The sequence below is a fragment of the Podarcis filfolensis genome (assembly GCF_964270895.1).
Source record: "Podarcis filfolensis genome assembly, chromosome: 1".
NCBI lineage: Eukaryota > Metazoa > Chordata > Lepidosauria > Squamata > Lacertidae > Podarcis > Podarcis filfolensis.
In genome coordinates, this window is record NC_139604.1 from 6593362 (window position 1) to 6610270 (window position 16909).

The following is a 16909-nucleotide window of genomic DNA, read 5'->3' on the forward strand; positions in this document are numbered from 1 at the left end:
AAGTTTCGCAAACTATTCCCAAGCTATATGGTGAGAGAAGAGGAGTCTGGAGCCCTCGGTTAAATGTGAGATCATCTGAAACGAAGATGGACATCATGTACAGATTAGTTCTTCAGCTGCGTCCAAGTACAGTTGGTGCAGAACATGTGAGTCACGGCCCTGGCAGAAGGAAGCTGAAACAGAAGCTGAAGGCTTGTCGGGCGTCCAGGGCCCTCAAGACTCAGTGGCTGCCATTGGGAGGAGAACGTTGAACAAGGTCACATGCGAGTTGTTGTCGCATCTGGGCACCGTAGGCTGTGGGGGAAGAATGCTGAGCAGGGCCTCTAAGAAATGCAAGACTTTCTAAAATCAAAACCAGATAGCTAAAGATCCTGATTGCAAGAGCTGCCATACGTCTGGATTTTCCCAGACATCACTGGGATTTCCAAAAGGCGGCGCTTTGTCCTGCATCTTAGGCAAGTCAATCAAAAAAGCATGGACGTCAATAACTTTTGGGGTGTCCTGTTTTTCACTTTTTGAAAAATGGCAACCCTATGATTGCAAGCTGAAAATAATAATACTGTTGCATCCACAATGCAGAACCAATAACATTTGTGTTGGACAGATTTTGATAGGGGGCATTTTGCATTTTGATGGGGGCATTTTAGGCTCTACCTATTTAAATGAAGTAGCAGATGAAAACACGAAGCTCTCCAAGGGTGGGAGGGGCACGGTGAGGTTTTTTCCACTTAGCAGGACAGTGAGAACCTCTTCCAGACATAGGAGATGTTGCAGAAGATGCCATGGAGGGTACAGTGGATACACTTGGGATGCAATCTCCTTTTGCTGTCCCTGGAACAGTGAAAGTCTAATTCAAAGCACCGCTACATTCAAATTGTTCCTATTTTGTGTGTGTTTTTCTGTGTCTGTCTCATGAGTCCATTTCCTAAAAACTAAGTGAACCCTCCCACCCCCTTTTAAATTTATATACCACTCTTCATCAAAAGATCTCAGAGTCGTTCACAAGATAAAAATACGAAGTGAAAATCCAAAACTTCCACCTTTTTCAACCCCCTTAGCACAGATGCTGCAGGCAATGGTGAGAGACGTAATGGCCATACAGGATGAGCTTACAAGTCTCCCACTTTGCAAATGAGCTGGGGTGAGTCTCAGACTCTTGAACTGCCACTCCTCTCTTGTGCACCAGAGAAGGAGATCAGAAGCTTTTGCTCCCACTTTTAAGCAAACCACAGTTGGATCCTGATCTGTTTTCACTTACCATGGTTTAAACAAACAACCCTGAGTTGGGTGAAATGGAGCTGCAAAAGAGAAGAGGGGAGGCAAAGCGAGGCTTGTTGCAGCTCTTACATACAGTCGTAAAACCATGGTTCCCTGTTACATCTGAACCAAACCTCAAAGTAGGCAAAGCAGTTTGAGTGACAGCAACCCAGGCCACAAGCAATTACACTAACCTCTGCCATGGGGATTTCATGGACTCTGGCACCTCTCCAAACCATGGGTGAAAACTAGGACTCTGCACGCGTGTGCACAAACACCTAATCCACCTTGTGGTCCCAATTTGTGGTCCTCAGACTGGGTCAATTTGCCCACCCCAGGGAGTAAAGGTAAAGGGACCCCTCACCGTTAAGTCCAGTCGCGGACGACTCTGGGGTTGCGGTGCTCATCACGCTTTACTAAGCCAAGGGAGCCGGTGTTTGTCTGCAGACATCTTCTGGGTCATGTGGCCAGCATGACTAAGCCACTTCTGGTGAACCAGAGCAGCTCACGGAAACACCGTTTCCCTTCCCGCTGGAGCTATTTATCTACTTGCACTTTGATGTGCTTTCAAACTGCTAGGTTGCAGTTGGTCCCCAGATTGGGTCAATTTGCCCACCCCAGGGAGTATATAAAGCTAAAACAGGGTTTTTAAAGTAAAAGAGAAGCAGTTATGAACACATACTTATAAATCAGGTGATATGAGCAAGCTGTCAAAAGGCGGGCTGTCAACCGCAGTGGCAAAGGTTGCTGGGGCAGCTGCCGGGTCCCCACCTTGTGGAATGACACTGCCCGAGGGGGCTGCTTCAATGCGCCTCCTGGGATGGCGGACCCTGTGTGCCAGCACATGAGATGCTTCTTTGTTTTGACTGCTGTAAACACAGGAACCGCACTAAGTCAGGCCGTTGGCTCCTGAGCTCAGTATTTTCTGACTGGCAGCAGAGGACTTTCCTAGCCCTGCTACCTGAGGTCCCTGAAGGGGGAGATTCCAGCAACTGTTCCTGGCACTGCTGCCCTCCTGGTTCCTCTCCTGCTGGGCCTTGGGGTTGCCCAGGATTTCAGAGGAAGCTGCTGGGAAAGCAGGATGTCTCCTCTTGCCCTCACTAGATGTCACTGTTGTTCTCTGTGCAACTTGTCTGGCCATTTTCTCTGGCTGCAAAAGCAGAAGGGAGGAGAGGGAAGCCACTGAAATGCGGCCAGTTAAGAATCAGCTACTTTTATAATCTGCATGATTCAAAAGTTTTCAACAGAATCCTGAAGATCTTTCTTCTGTATCCTTTATTCTCCAGTGCCGCCCCCATAAGAAAACTGCCTCAATAAGCAAATTAAGAAAGACACGTAATTTGATTGGACTTCATATAAAAGTGCGAGTGATTTTGGAGCATGCCATAAATGGAATGATTTCCAGTGCATTGGGACAAATGACAGGCAGAGCTTTCCCACCCCTTTGCTCTTAAAGGGTGAAAGTGGGGGAACAGGATCCAGACTATATCTTGCACCTTGTACTAGATTAAAGAGACCCAGCAGAAAGACTGCTTTAATTATACTTATTGGAAACAACTGGCACACTGGGAGAATTACCGTAATCTTCTGCCAAGTATGCCATCAAATGACCCCCTGAAAGGGAATATTTGCAAACCACAATGACTAACCTGTTATTATGGGATAGATTAACAAAAGCAAACAAGAGAGAGGAGAGACACTGGTGAAGACAGGAATTTGAGGATCATTTAATTTTTGCCAAAGGAAATAAAGAATCCAGCCCTCCAACATCTTACTCAAAGTAGGTAGGTCCCACAGAGGCTTCTCCAGAATAAACAAATTGAAAAGTGGTGATGAAAAAAAGAAAGCACAGCATCAGAGCAAACTGACTTCTCAGTGCAATCTGTGGGCAGGAAAATCAAATATGATTTCGATGATGATGATTATTATTATTTGCCATTTTGCTGAATATTATTCAGGGAGGACTCCAACAGCTCAAGAGGAACTTGACTTTTTAAAAAATAGTTTTTCTCTCCTGAGAAATTTATTTAATAGATGCAGCAATCAAAATACAGTCCCCTGCAAAAAAAAGGGGGGGTGGGGGTGGGAGGAAGGAAAGGGCAGCTCATAGTACCACTCTTTCCCCCTCCCCCCCATACAGAGCTCAGGGTGCCTGTTCTAGCTAGTCTGTGGGTGGGTCTGCCTCATAGTGACTGGTGGCAAGTTGCATCTGCAGCAGATGGTGGAATGAATGGGGCAGAAAGAGTTTCACTACGCATTAGGCATGAGATATTTTTTAATCAATAGTTTAGTGGGGCAGGGGTTGCCCTGCTTGAAAATGACCCACAGAGGGCGATAGACATTGGGCATAATATTGAGTTGGAAGCGTGGATAAAAGTATGGAATGAGGGTTTGAGATTTATGGGATGTATGGCTTTGAAAGAGAATGCATTAAAAATGATGTATAGATGGCATTTAACGCCAACAAAATTGGCTAAAATGTATAGAAAGAGAGAGAGAAGATGCTGGAAATGTAAAGAAGTAGATGGTGATTATTTTCATATGTGGTAGACCTGTGACAAGGTTAAAAAATTTGGGGAGTCAATCTACAACGAGCTTAAAAAGATATTTAAGTACACCTTTCCCAAAAGACCGGAAGCTTTTTTGCTAGGTCTAATGGGAAGGGAGATTAAAACAAAAGATCAGAATTTGTTTAGGTATGCCACAGCCGCTGCAAGAACCCTACTGACCCAAAAATGGAAAACACAAGATATACCAACCATCCAGGAGTGGCAGGTGAAGATAACAGATTTTGCGGAACTTGCCAAATTGACAGGGAGGATCTGGGACCAAGAGGAGCAGAGATACAAGAACAATTGGAGTAAATTCATTGAATACTTAAAGGAGAACTGTAAAAACTTAAAGACACTAGCAGGACTGGAATAATACCTTCAATGTAAAATAGTAGAGATATAAGAATAATATACGTGATAAGAATGGGATAAATATACCAACTGAAGGGAGGGAGGGAAGTTGAGACTAGGCAGAGTCAAAGGGAATATATTGTGATGGTACGGATTGTTGGAAAAAGAATACTTAAAGAAAACAATAAAAAATTATTTAAAAAAGAAAGAAAGAAAATGGCCCACAGAACATGCGAATTATCACCTAGGATCCACAGCGGCAGACATGAATACAGCTTTGCAAATTGAGTCAATCGGGAAACCAGATGTTATTCTGGCAAGAAGGTAGAAAATTCCTTCTTGGCACCCTAACTTTCTGACTGTCTTGTTGCTGTGCGATCATCTTGTCGCTGTGTCAGTTTGTGTGTTAGTGATGCCCCCTGGGCCGCGGAAGACCCTTGAAAGTGTGACACAAGACTGCAGTGCAGATTTGGAAACAGCTCAGTCAAGGAGCTGAGTTTTGTGGGAGAACTGCAGGTATTTCCTGAACAAAGATAACAAGTCTTACTGGCAGGATTCCAATTTAAAATGGTTGAGAAGCACTCCCCCCCCCGGACTTTGTACTAATATGGAGGGTCAGGTATTAAATGAGCAAAGGTGAATACAGAAACCTCAAGCCCAGTAGGAAAGACACATGAAAAATGAGTCTCTGAAGGTACAAACAGCAGTACATTGTTTATTGTTGTCTGTTCCATCCACCTTGTGTGCAGCTATACCAATATAATTTGTCACAGTTTTATTTATTTATAGGGTCATTTCAAGAAGATTGCCATGGGTGCCTTGTTAACCAAGAATCATACTTCTGAAGTGTGCTATTATCAGCAATGTGACCCACGAATTACACAAAAGTCACAAGCAGAGGCCTCTGAACACGTCCCACCTCAGAGTTCCCACAGTGTGGCCTTTAAGCTCTTAAAACATCCCTCCTTCAAAGTGGGGGTGCACCACCGAGGTTTGATTTTCATTTCATCTCTTTTGAAATCACGTTGTTGTTTCTTAAATGTTGCTCGAGAACCAAAGCCCAAAGGATTTGCACACTTCTTCCATAATGTTCCGTTTAGCAAGTGATAGATAACACACTGTAAGATTATTTAAAGAGCTCCTAATTTTTAAAGCGCCATGTTTGGCATTTATTTATTTATTTATTTATTTATTTGCAAAAGTATTTCTATCCAGCTTGCTGGCTCCAGAGTGGAGCCTCCCTCCCTGCCCTGGCCTTGCCCTTAAATTTGTATTGCTTAAAAACTGCAAAGAGAGAACACAAATAAATATTTTTTTAAAAAAGAACAGCAGTAGGATCCTCATAAAAGAAACGTAACCAAGTAGAGAATAGTATTGAACCAGTAGTGAACAGATAGCTGAAAAACACCTGAGGTAATCAATCAAACCACAATTTATAAATAACTTAATTTTGCACCTAAACAACCCAGGTTTTAGCTGTTACCTAAAGGTGCCCAGAGGGCAGGGGATGTGTGTGTAGGTGACAGCCACCTTGCAACCAGTTGTTGTTGGCATCTGTCTGTCTCAAGAGACGATGGAGTGTGCTTTTGGGAGTGAAGCCAAACCCCTGTGTTAGCAGCACCAAAGCGACCTCTCTGGGGTGCAAGCCTGGGCTGCGTGTGTGTGGCAGTCCTGGCCGGCTAGATAACAAGACCTCGCTCTCAGGCTCACTGGAAAGCAGAGCACCAGCTTGGCCGCACTGGAAGGAGTACAAGGCACCATCCAGCCATCTTAGGAACTCCACTCCAGATTTGTGTCGGATTTGCTCCTTAGCCTTTTCTTCTCCCACAAGTCAGCAGAGGTTTAAAACCAGAGTTTTCCTTCTCCTAGAGGGTTACTTTCCCAGGTTGATGAGCCACATCTGCCCCTCACTTCCCTCTACAGCACATGCAGAAACCACCTTCCTGACCATTGGGTCCACTATTGGTCTCGTCTGCTCAATGCGCCAGAGCCTCTCTTTGCATGTAGCGGAAGTCCCTAACTCACTGAGGGTTTGAGATGCATCAGCCACCCTCACCTGGTTTAGCAGGCCAGTCAAAGGCATTTCCTGGGGTGTGGCTGCAGTCACCTGCTGCCAGCTGCCAGGAGCCACAGGTGAGAGCTGAATGCTCCTGAGGGTGGGGGCAAATGGTGGACAAACTACCCCAGAAGGAGCACGACATGTACCCCACCAGAGGTACTACTCCTTCCCTAACACTCCACACATCCCAGGATCCATTCCCATTGGGGCAGGATCACACCTGCCACTCCCATTTTGCATCATGAGCCATGGCGGGTGGGTTGACAGAAAACAAACCCTCAGTGCTCTCTGCACATATGCTGGAGCCTCCACAGCCTGAAAAGATGCTCCCAAGGGTGTTATTAGGATGGTGCATCATGGGGCCTAGAAGCCGCCAAACTTCTTTGGCTTCTTATGGTGCTGTTTTGGCAATCGTTCTGCCCAGACACTGAGGTCCAGTGCTGAGGGTCTTCTGGCAGTTCCCTCGCTACGAGAAACCAAGTTACAGGGAACCAGGCAGAGGGCCTTCTCTGTAGTGGCACCCGCTCTGTGGAACGCCCTCCCACCAGATGTCAAAGAGAACAACAACTACCAGACTTTTAGATGACATCTGAAGGCAGCCCTGTTTAGGGAAGCTTTTAATGTTTAATAGACTATTGTATTTTAGTGTTCTGTTGGAAGCCACCAACCCAGCCAGATGGGCGGGGTATAAATAATAAATAATAATAATACCGTATTTTTCGCTCTATAACACACACCCGACCATAACACGCACATAGTTTTTAGAGGAGGAAAACAAGAAAAAAAATATTCTAAACGGAACAGTGGATGTATGATTTTTGTGGTTCATGCTGTGGACACAGACATGTGATCTGACGGTGAGTTTGAGGTTGCCCAGTGCAAAAATCCTGAGGATCCATGTGGATCCGTGCTTTGTAACCACGTTTTAAGTGGGGAGGGAAGGAAAAGCACTCAGGGACAAGGAACACGCATGGGGTGGGTGGAGAAGGATGCTGTTAATAATGCAGAAGAGGGGTATAAGAGGAGAAGCAAGCAGGCTCTGCTTCTCTCCCTCCTCCCCGGCTCGCTGAAAAACTTTGCTGCTATTTAGCCAGCTGAGTGGGGAGGAGAGAGGGACAGAGAGCCTGCTTCCTTTAAAGGAGCCAACCGGACAGGAGCCGCTTACACTCGTGTAAGCGGCTCTTCTCCTCTCCCGCTTTGCTCCTTTAAACCAAGCAGGCTCTCTGTCCCTCTCTCCTCCCCACTCAGCGGCTCTTCTCCCGCTTTGCTGTTTCAAAGCGAGCCACGGAGGAGGGAAGGAAGGGGAACCATGGATCCTCTGCTCACGACTGCAGCACATCCCCCCGCCATCCAGAGGCATTCCCTCCATAACACACACAGACATTTCCCCTTACTTTCTAGGAGGAAAAAAGTGAGTGTTACGGTGCAAAAAATACGGTAATTATCACCACTGCTGCCCCCTGCCCTCACAGAGACGGGGAGAGCTTAGAATCATATAAATGTAGAGTTGGAAGGGACCATGAGGGTCATCTAGTCCAACCCCTGAAAAGCAGGAATATTCTGCCCAAAGTGGGGATTGAACCCACAGTCCTGAGATTAAGAGTCTCCTGCTCTACTGACTGGGTTATCACAGTCGAGTGTCTTTCGTCGCCCATTTTGAAGTCTGCAGCTTTGTGTCAAAATGGGGCTGCAAAGATGGAGCTATGCAATATGTTTAAAAGTCAAAGTTTATTTTGAATAAATTCTGGCTTTAAATTTTGTGCTGTATAGAATATGCCAAAGCTTCTCAAACTTCAGGAAACAACAACTTAGCCAGAACTGAAACTCTTGGATGTGGACCAGGAGATAGAAGCAAAGGGGAAAGGGAGAGATCAGAAACATCTGGATTCACAGCAGGATCAAAAGTTAAGACTCTGAAGAAACAACTTGATGGATTTTTGAAGCCTGGAAAAAATATGGGTTTAAGCTTTCAATATAATTATTGTTGTTGTTGTTCTTTTTACTATTGTTTTGATTTCTTAGCCACCCTTTACCATAATGTCTGAGGCAGGTTAAGGTAAAGGTAAAGGGACCCCTGACAGTTAAGTCCATTTGTGAAGGACTCTGCGGTTGTGGTGCTCATCTCGCTTTACTGGCCGAGGGAGCCGACGTTTGTCTGCTCCACAGACAGTTTTTCCGGGTCATTTGGCCAGCATGACTAAGCCGCTTCTGGTGCAATGGAACACCAGAGCAGTGCACGGAAACGGCGTTTACCTTCCCACCAGAGTGGTATGTATTAATCTACTTGCACTTTTTGGCGTGCTTTTGAAGTGCTAGGTTGGCAAGAGCAGGGACCGAGCAACGGGAGCTCACCCCATTCTGGGGATTCGAACCACCAACCTGTGGATCGGCAAGCCCAAGGCTCAGTGGTTTAGACCACAACGCCACCCACGTCCCCCGAGGCAGGTTACAACCATCAAAAACACAATATTAAAAGGTAAAGGGACCCCTGGCCATTAGGTCCAGTCGTGACTGACTCTGGGGTTGCAGCGCTCATCTCGCTTTATTGGCCGAGGGAGCCGGCGTACAGCTTCTGGGTCATGTGGCCAGCATGACTAAGCCACTTCTGGTGAACCAGAGCAGCGCACGGAAACGCCGTTTACCTTCCCGCTGGAGCGGTACCTATTTATCTACTTGCACTTTGACATGCTTTTGAACTGCTAGGTTGGCAGGAGCTGGGACCGAGCAACGGGAGCTCACCCAGTCACAGGGATTCGAACCGCCGACCTTCTGATCGGAAAGTCCTAGGCTCTATGGTTTAACTCACAGAGCCACCTGTGTCCCTTTAAAAACAATATTAGAAACAGTTAAAACAAATTATCATTGGCTGGGCCCTAAAATATATATCTCAAATGCAGACCCTCCAAGTGCCCCTATTTTCCAGGGACAGTCCTGGATTTACAGAAGCTTTCCCAGTTTCTAATTTGATCCCGGAATGTCCCACTTTCCCTTTGTTGTTGTTGTTTAGTCGTTTAGTCGTGTCCGACTCTTCATGACCCCATGGACCAGAGCACTCCAGGCACTTCTGTCTTCCACTGCCTCCCGCAGTTTGGTCAGACTCATGTTTGTAGCTTCGAAGACACTGTCCAACCATCTCGTCCTCTGTCATCCCCTTCTCCTTGTGCCCTCCATCTTTCCCAACATCAGGGTCTTTTCCAGGGAGTCTTCTCTTCTCATGAGGTGGCCAGAGTATTGGAGCCTCAGCTTCACGATCTGTCCTTCCAGTGAGCACTCAGGGCTGATTTCCTTAAGAATGGATAGGTTTGATCTTATTGCAGTCCATGGGACTCTCAAGAGTCTCCTCCAGCCCCATAATTCAAAAGCATCAATTCTTCGGCAATCAGCCTTCTTTATGGTCCAGCTTTCACTTCCATACATCACTACTGGGAAAAACATAGCTTTTACTATACGGACCTTTGTTGGCAAGGTAGGACGTCCCTATTTTCATCAGAGAAATGTTGGTGAGTATGGAAGTGCTAAAAGTCAGGGTAAAAAGTGTGGGGACAGTGGGAGGGTGAAATGTAAATGGTTTGGAATAATTTGGAGGAAGAATGGCTATAAATGACGCCTCCTAGCTCAATCCATTTCCTTTGGCCTGTAGGAACAGCGGCAGACCTGAATGCTGTTGGGAAAGGAAGCTGAACCTGCAAAGACATTTTATGTTACAATATCAAGGTAAAGGTACCCCTGCCCGTACGGGCCAGTCGTGTCCGACTCTAGGGTTGTGCGCCCATCTCACTTAAGAGGCCGGGGGCCAGCGCTGTCCGCAGACACTTCCAGGTCACGTGGGCAGCGTGACAGGCTGCATCTGGCAAGCCAGCACAGCACACGGAAACGCTGTTTACCTTCCCACTAGTAAGTGGTCCCTATTTATCTACTTGCACCCAGGGGTGCTTTCGAACTGCTAGGTTGGCAGGCGCTGGGACCGAGGCAACGGGAGCGCACCCCGCCACGGGGATTCGAACCGCCGACCTGATCGGCAAGTCCTAGGCGCTGAGGTTTTACCCACAGCGCCACCCGCATCCCATACAATATCAAGGTAGTTCCAACCAATTCTCGCAACAGAGCTAAGAGGTGGTTAGGCTGATTTACACCAGTTACCTGGTGTTTGCAACAAAACCATATACAGTAAATCTGAAATTTGATTATTTTCAACTTTTTGTTAAATTTCTATAGCGGCCTTCATCTGAAGATCACAGAGCACTTTACATTACAAACACACAAAAAATACACAAAATAGTAAGAAAGTAGTGCAGTACGCTGGCACAAGATGGCAATGGGAACATAACCTTTCCACGCCAGCAATTAAGCCAGGCCATTGTTAGGCCATTGAAGTCAAAGTTGGCTTGGACTCTAGCTACCTGGAAGACCACTTTCTTCAGCACATGCCCAGCAGACCAGAGAGATCATCTGCAAAGCCCCTCCTCCATCCACTGGGTGCCCCCTCCCCTCTGAAATGAGGCAAATGGCAGTGGAAAGGGTCAGGGGCTTCTCTATGGTAGAAACTTGCTCTTCTATTTTCCATTTTCTAGACTTTGTTTTTTAAAAGTGCAATCAGGGCTGGCTGTTGCTTTCCCCCTGCCAACATCTTGATGCGGACAGTTTGAGAGGCCAGGGCCCAGGAACATTTCAGCAAGAGCTGTGCTGGGGGTCTTCAACCAGCAGTTAGCTGGTGAAGCTCCATAAACTCCCTGCTGTTCATCTGCCAGAAGGGTAAAGAGAGAGGCTACAGATTCTTGGCTCAGCTATCGCTGCAACACACGAGAGACACTACCTGCCTACTTATGTTAAGTTAGCAGTTAGGAAAAGTTCAGAAGACAGTTCTGAATTTTCTGGCTGCAACACCATGTTATGTCTATTTTGTTAATAAATCAAATTGATTGGCTGAAGTGCAGCTGCTGTAGTCTGATCCAAGAGAGTTCTGAACAACTCACTGCATCTCACCCTAAATTCTTGCCTTGGGCCTTTCAGACCACCTATGATTCCGTCGTAATATTCTACGCAGCTGGCAATCCCTTGGGATACCCTACTATGGGAAACAAAGGTGAGGGCATTTGGATGCCCAGCTAAGCTGGTCTTCCTTGTGGCCCCCCATGGGGAGTAAGGGGTAAGGACTCTCCTGGGTACCTTAGTACACATCACTCACAGGTTCAAGGGCTGAAACTGAACTCTGGTTCAGATAGAATGTAAGAGTTTGGCTGCTCTCCAGTGGTTGCAGCTGTTACTAGAACCATAGAGATGATTCTTGACATAATAACAAAGTTAATCTGTACGCAATAGATATAGAAATTCTTGAAAACTATTGCAGCTAACTAATGATGTAGTATGCAATATTTCCAATAAACCTTATTAGCAGTGGGCAACGTTGTTCATGGCCAGTTGAAACATAGAAGTGGCATGTGATGCATTCAGACACAGCAATAAGGACAGAAGTACATGGACTTTGTACCATTATTACCTCTACAGCAGTGGTCAGAGAGGTGGCAGCGGCATGGTGAGCAATTCTGAGCAAGGAAATGCAAATCCCATACTTGGAATAAAGTAGCCAAGTTAAATAATTGCTTTTGCATACTTGCCTTGCATAATTAGTTCATTTCCCAGTATTCACAACATGTAGATCAGCTAGAGGCTATCATCTTCCTGAGTATAAATCTGTTTAACAGGCAAAGGGTTGATCCAGACTGAGTATATCTGTGCAGAAGTAAGTGCCACAGTGACTGCATTCACATGGTGGGTTATTTCGTTTTCCCAACTTATAGTTGAGTTTTCACATGATGCCAAAGCCACTTCTGGAAATTTAGTGAAATCCAGTGGAGGTTTAGCACTGATTTCCTTGTTCTTTGGCAATCACTCATGGCCAAGTAAGATTGTCTTCCATGAACACGGTTTTAACAGTGAGTCTGTAAGTGACTGTGGAGGTCAATTCTGGATCCACACATCCTTCTGGGATGTGTTTCTAGGAGAGAGTTGATGACAATATGGATTTACCAAGCGTCCCTTCCTCTTAGCGCATTTCTCCCTTGTGTCCTGAGTTCAAGTGTCTTCAAAGTCCATGACACCTTTGGTAAAGGCTGTTCTCCAATTGGAGCGCTCACAGGCCAGTGTTTAGCAGTTGTTGGTGTTTATACTACATTTTTTTTAAGATCATGTACCCTGAGTTCACAAGGACATAGTTTCAGGAATAGTTTCAGGTAAAGGGTAGATATTGCGGCAGGCAGCTGAAAGCAGTTGAATTTTGGTCTTATTGAACTCAACAAAATGTGCTAAGAGCCACTTATTTCAATATTTGTTTTGACTAACCTAGTTAAAAACTTTCATTAAAAATAAATAAATCCAAGTGTGATATGACCCTTTTCAGGCTTTTAGCTTGTTCGAAATGGCCTTCTCTGACAAGCAGCAGCTAAAACTACAAAGGCAGAGATGGGAAGATGGAACTCCCAGATTCCTTCCCCTTTCTTTCCCTTTTTACAGTAGTAAAGGGAACATGTGTTTGCACTCAGAACCAATACTATTAAAGAACCAGTTAAGCAGACACAAGCATTTGAAAGAAAAAACTCTACATTTCAAATGAAAAAAGTACTTTTTCATATTTCTTTATAAATCTGTGTCTCCTGATTTTATTTTTTTCCTTTGCTAGACAAAATTGGCAAAAGAAGCCCATGGGGGGGCATGGGGGAGAGGCACAGGGAGATAGACAGCAGCTTCTCTTCAGAGGTCAGAAGCTGGCTTCGTAGCAAAGTGACCTGAGTGGAAACTGAGATGTCAGCCGTGACACTGTCTTTTATACAAGTACTTAGTGGCTCTGTTACTCACCCGTTTCCTTCACAGAGCAAGAAGTCCCAAGAGGGGTCTGTTCTTCTTCCCGTGGATCTCTGCTTATTCACAGAATAGAATAATAGAAGTTGTAGAGTTGGAAGGGACCCTGAGGAACATCTAGTCCAACCCCGTACAAGGCAGCTGCCCCATATGGGGATCAAACCTGCAACCTTGGCGTTATCAGACCACGTCCTAACCAACTGAGCTATCTGTAGCTCTAGGAGGATAATAGGGGCTCCTAGCAAGCACCCCGAACAAACTACAGCTCCCAGAATTCTTTTGAGGAAGCCATGACTGTTTAAATTGCTATGATACTGCTTTAAATGTGTAGTGCAGATGGAGCTCTACAAAAACAGAACAGCCAGTCATGTTCTCATTTCCAAATGGGAGAACGGAAGCCAAGAGTGGATCTGTGACACAGGAATACTTGTGGCTTTGCCTCACAAGATTCTGTGAGGATGAATGATGGGGAAAGTCATGAGGCACTTTGCAAAATTAACATGCTGTAGACAAACCAGGCAGCTGAACTGAACCAGAAATAAAGCAAAGAAAGCGCAAGCAGACAGCTACCATGCCCCCCCCCAAGCCAGAAGAGAACATGAACCACTGAAGTCTATGCTGACCCCAAACTAAAAACAACAGCAACAAGAATCAGGTTACCATTTCCAAAATAGGGTTGGACTGAAAGTGGAGGTAGTCAACTAGGTTTTACTCAGAGTAGACCCCTTTAAATTAATGGCCCTACTTGAATCCTCTCCATTAATTTCAGTGGGCCTACTTTGAGTAAAATTTCGATCAATTCTGCCCATGGCGCGGTAGGACACTCCCTGAGGTTGCGCCTTGAACTGGGACTGAGTCTGAATGTAAGAAGGAGCTCCTAGCAATCTTGTGATACATGAGGCTAAAATGGGATGTGACAAAGGGTGGATGAGAAGCTTTTAAAGTGTTTTTGAATAGTGTGAAATAATTGGACTGTTCCACCGGCACCCACTTAAATGAATTATGAGCACACAAATCTAATATATGTGGAGAGATTTACACATTTTGAATTTCCTCAGACCTTTGCACTCTTTGCCTTCTTCAAGAGCTGTGATGGGAAGCAGGCAAGATGGATGCCTGCTTACTTTACACCATTATAGCAAACAGGAAAGAACAGCCCTTCTTCCTGTAATTCCTGTAATTATTCAAGTTGTTGCAGAAAGCCACCTATTTAGCATATACATAGCAGACTTACCAGCAGTGGCTTCTGACACAAACTGCTTTTGTTACAGGTTGGTCTGTGGGGCCATATACTCAACGCAGCCACCATGCACTGAGTGCATTTAAACAAATGGAATATTTCCCTAGCTTTCCTTATTATAGTGCTAGCCCTGTTGACTTCCGGGTTAGCGCGATCGGCTAATGGCGGATTCCCTCCGAGCTCCGGAGGGAATCGGCTTCGCAGGAGCTGGGTCTGGCCGCTGCGGCGACGCGGGGACCCTCAGAAATCACAGGCGCTGAAGCCTGTGAACCTGGTGACTCGGCGGGCACCATTTGCGCCCCCCGACCTGCGAAGGAGCCTTTTTAAAGGCTTCGGAACGGGGGACGGGGTGAGCGGCGCGGTGCTGAGAGTCGACTGCTCCTCCTGCAGAGTGAAGCCGCATGCCATGGTCGGAGAGCGCTGACTTCTTCTTGTGAACAGTTGGATCCTAAAAGTAACAACCCATGAGTAGTACGGAAATTGGACTTGTAAAGGAAAATTTTTTGTTGAATTTGGCACGATCAGGGAAGGTGCAAACAGGAAGTCCGCCTCCCCGTCTTGTAAATAATTTAAAGCAAGGACTAGTTAACTAAGGTCGAGAGAATTTCTTTTTCCTCATTGGGTAAAAGATATTAATTTCACGATTTGGCAGTATAAGCATAAATAATTTTATTGGAGGATAAGAGCTAATTTTGAGAGCTGAAGTGCCACCCCCCCGGACCCGGGAGTGATCCGTGAGAGAGCCTGTTGAGGAGATATAGAAGAGTTTGACAGCTGTCAAAATTAGCTGTCAAGAAGGAAAAAGAGAACTTTGTTTCTGCTGTCTCTGCTGGATATATTGGTTGCAAATTGGTTATATTTTGTTGAAAACAAGGAAGAACTGATACAAACTAATTTGATTTTTGGATTTGAACTGGAAAGAATACTAAGTTACCAAAATCCCTCTAGAGGGGGATTTGGGACATTACAAGAATGGCTGGAGGAGGGAAAATTCAAGCTGGGTTGGACAGAGTTTTTGTTCTCTTGGGAAAGCTACAAGGCCAAATGGATGTTTTGGCTACAAATGTTGCAACTCTGAACTTAACAGTAAATAATATCATTGAATTTGATAAGGATTTGACTCAGGAAGCCCATGCAGCTGGACAAAAAGAGAAACTTGAGAGTTTTGAGAGTGTGGAGAAGGAGACATATGTTGTTTCTGAGGAAAAGGAAGGAGGAGCTGTAATTTTGCAGATGACAAAGGAGAGCCAGAGGCCTGACATAAGGTTACAAAGGAAAATAAGAAATCGAGCCAGAGGCCTGACATGATGGTTACAAAGGAAAATAAGTACTGGATGATGAAAATCTGGTTTGAATTGGAGACTGAAGAATGGAGAGATCTCCTTATGTGGAGATCTGAAGACCTATGGATTACAAATTTGATTAAGGTGGAAGGTGGAGCTTTCGGGACAATTGGACTTAAAAGGAGTAAGAAACAAGATTCGGGCTCCACTTTTAAGTATGGAGGTCTGGCTGGAAGAAACATGGACCTTATGGGGACAGAGCTTCTCCGAGATCTGGTGTTTAATACTAAAGACTATAAAAAAAACCGGCAGAGAGGAATTGAGAGAGAATTAAGAGCCTCGGACGTGAGGTCTCCAGGCTGATAGTAGATGACTGATGGATATTTGTTGGGGATCGAAACCGGGAAAGGGGGTGGTGGGGTTTGGGAATCCAAAGGGTGTACAATTATAATCTGTTTTTTTATTTGGTTTTGTTATTAGTAAGAAAATTGGGGAATTCGTGGAAGGGAATTTGGGTCGACTTTAGAAAAAGGTTTTAAGAATGAGGACTGATGTACAAATATTGATGTTTATAAGTTAAAATTGGTTTTCTTTTTTTTTAAAAAAAGAACTAAATATAAAAAGGTTAAAAATTGGGGATAAGAACTTGTTGAACTAACAATTTGAATTGGAATATAAGAAGGGGAGGTGTGGGGAAGTCAGGGAAATATGTTATTGAAAATACGGACTGTAAACTTTATGTGTTTTTAATTTTTTTTGTTTTTTGTTTTTTTGTTTTTTTTATTAAGATGGAAAATTTTAATAAACATTTATTAAAATATATATATATATATATAATAGCCCTTGCCCTGTTTCCTGATGTTCCTTCCATGCTGCATTATGGAATGGAGGCCTTTTCATCAATATTGTGCTAAGCATGTTGTGCTAAGTAGGTGCAGTTTGACACAACAACAAACATTACTGCCCAACCTCACTACTCTATGCAGATGCATGCTTTTGAACTGTGTGCGGCCCCAAATTTCATCACTTTACTCCTGGGATCTTTGGGGTTAATGGAGTTGCAAACAGATTTTTTTGTCTGGAAACAATTAACATATCATTGAATGTTGAACTTCTACTATATTCTGCTAGATTTTCAGAACTGGCTTTTACATCACGCAAAATCTTAAATATAATGTGGAAATTAGCAGGGAAACTTTGGAGAAATGGAATAAGCTGTTGTGTGAATGCAGCCACTGCCCAGGCTCCAAGGTAGATCACGTCCCAAAGCTTAGAAATAGTCATCTTCTGCGTTTCTAGAAGCTGCTGGGTT

At 44.8% G+C, this 16909-nt stretch overlaps 1 long non-coding RNA gene across 1 annotated transcript; it reads right to left on the reverse strand.

Annotated features, from left to right (window-relative positions):
- Positions 1-2110: 2110 nt before the first annotated feature.
- On the reverse strand, positions 2111-13404 carry LOC310743695. Its single transcript, XR_014539172.1, has 3 exons — positions 13072-13404; positions 11831-11910; positions 2111-2403 (listed from the first exon to the last, which is right to left on the reverse strand). It is a non-coding gene; the product is annotated as an uncharacterized lncRNA (long non-coding RNA).
- Between the last annotated feature and the right edge of the window lie 3505 nt (positions 13405-16909).